The following is a 2,990-nucleotide window of genomic DNA, read 5'->3' as shown; positions in this document are numbered from 1 at the left end:
CGAGTTTTACTAATACTTTTAGGAATACCTTTAAAATATATTAATTGCACCTTAAATGTGTATAATGTAATATTAAGATTTTGCTCGTTTAAATTCATGTTCTGAAATTATTGAATTATTACAGGAAATGAAAATCAACACCTTGATGGGCGTATCAAATCCACAAAACTTTATTCAATGCTTTATAAGCATACGGAACAAATTCATGTTCATACGAATGTACAGGACAAAATGTGCAGGACAAATTCGTGCTTATACAACTATGCATGGCAAACTCATGTCTATACGTACAAATGTGATCCTATCTGAAAAGTTTCTTCCTTTTTCTCGCGATATCGTATTTGATTAGCTTGACAAAGGTAATTACATGAAAGTTCATTGCAACAGAATTAATTGCATTCAAAATTATGGAAACGCCCACACATTTATATCAAAATTAAGTTTTAAAATAAATACACATCATACACATGCTGGGGGTGTTTATGAATTTAAAATTGTAATATACAAACCTAATTAATTCTGGGGATTAACATTTAATTTTAATGGCCCTGTAAACATACGGGGCAGAAATAATCTCTATGTTCTACGTACCAGGAAATCATTCTGATTTAGAGATTATCGTGAAAATGGTTATCATTCAAAGTTATTCTGAACGAAACAGTGTTGTGAGGTATTTATGATATTATCCTAACATGAAAATCATCATCGTAGAAATTATCTTTTAAATTGGAGATGTCGCCATTAAATGCTCAACATTTCTTAGCTTGATTTATATAGATACGCCACGTTTTTCTGTTTCACGAATGTAACTTTGTTATATGTATTCAAGAGTATTTTGAAAAGACATATGCATGTCTTTTAATCAAATGCATTGATGTTTTATCGATGTTGTCTATCTCATTTGAGAATTACGACAATGAATACACATGCAGTGCTCAACATACCACACGTACTTTTCTAAAGAGCTTCAATTTTCTATTGGCGATGTTCTAGTTTTAATGAAATCAATCCACAGAACAATATACAAAACAAAATATGAAGATACTCTCTACTAGAAATTTTCAACTTAGAATAATTTAAGACGCGGAAATATTTATTTTGCGGATTGTGAGGAATGCTAGAAAGTTATAGTTAAACATTGTAGAATATTGGTTCGAGGAAAGCATTGCAAAGAGGACTTTCTAAATGTCCACAAGCGCTTGAGGCAATTGAGATGAAAATTTCCATTTCACTCAGCGTCAATGGCTTCCAGTCACAGTCGACGTTTCTCCTAGTGAAAGATACAACATTATGCCACGACTTGATATAAATATATCGATGACACGTATCGAGGGAAATTAACAAATTGACGGCAGAGGCGCATCAAAGTTCCAATCTATTGACAGCGACGCTGAGCGCGACACGGAGAGGCAGTAACGACGGGCCTGCCTGGATTATTGCTGGAGATTCTATAGATAGCAGCAAATCTAGGCTTTCTTTACTACCCAGCATCAGTCATCAGCGCTCTGCGTTACATAAACACTCTTAACTGCATTTTATTTGTTTTGTTTTTTTTGGTAGTGAATGATTCAAAGTGATTCTTTAGTTCAGACTTATTCCCGTACCCCCTCTCTCTATCTCTGACTATGTTTCTATTTTTAGAATGACACAAACTCCTCCTCTTTGCATATATATATATATGTTTACTTTATGTCTTGATCGATCTTGCACAGCTCTGATGCAACCAGTCACTTGTCCCCCAGACCCCCTGCCTCGGTAATATTCGAACCCAAGCTACGCCTATGATATACATGCATATATATATATATATATATATATATATATATATATATATATAATACACATCTAGTCCAAAGTTTGACGATGATATACATGCATATATATATATATATATATATATATATATCAATATACATACATACATACACACATATATATATTCTCTCTCTCTCTCTCTCTCTCTCTCTCTCTCTCTCTCTCTCTCTCTCTCTATATATATATATATATATATAAGAGTTAACTCTTGAAGATTATATTATTATTTGCATTACTTGTGTGGATATCTACTTCCATATTTTGAAATAATATAATATAATAAGATATTCATTATTTCCTCCAAAGTAATGGAGAGTTATGTGTAGTTGACCACTAGAACATTATACAATTAAATACGAACAGATACAAACAAAACGTAATTATCTATGTACAAAGTTACAATTTGCGACAATCAAATATTAAGAGATTTTTTCAATTTGAAAACATAATTTGAAACAATTTGAATTACCATTTCCCATTTATCATGAGACACATTCCCAAAGCAAGTACTATTGATACATCACAAAAGAGAAAGTCATTGTGTTTTAATACTTGCTCTCAAAAATTAACATATTCTTCAAGATCTAACAAATCCATTATATTTTCTAGTAGATGGTCTCTTTCTGATAAAACACTGAAACAACCGAGCATGAACGTTATAGTGTGAAACATTCCTATCACACAAAGTACAGTTTTTGAAACTATTTTCATAGAAGCAAGTTGCAAGATGCATGTACAATTAATGGACAATCGTTGACCAGGATTTTCATTAAGAATACACCAGATATGACTTCCTCTGAATTTTCATAAACATTGGCATATGTTGACATTGTGATATTGCATTCTGCCATTTTCTTTCTTCTACTAGAAATACACTTTTAAAAACTAACTTTGAAAGTGATTCTTTATCAAAAACAATATGAGCATGGTAAGAAAATACATTAGACATTCCGTATTTTGCCAGAGTATCGGTAATAACTTTTGTCACAAGGAACTTTTCAGCAACATAAACATTTGAAATAAATATATTTACTCTAATGTGAGTAGAATTTTGATCTGCTGTGTATGGTCTACCGAAAAATAATAAACAATATTTATCATATTATAATATAATGATCTAGCTTGCCCATATATACCTAATATTAGGTCAAATGTTGTATGACGTGTTTCATACC

This window comes from Ostrea edulis, chromosome 2 (assembly GCF_947568905.1).
Source record: "Ostrea edulis chromosome 2, xbOstEdul1.1, whole genome shotgun sequence".
In the NCBI taxonomy this organism is placed as follows: Eukaryota; Metazoa; Mollusca; class Bivalvia; order Ostreida; family Ostreidae; genus Ostrea; species Ostrea edulis.
The sequence above is the reverse complement of the archived record's forward strand: the minus strand, read 5'-3'. Positions refer to the sequence as shown.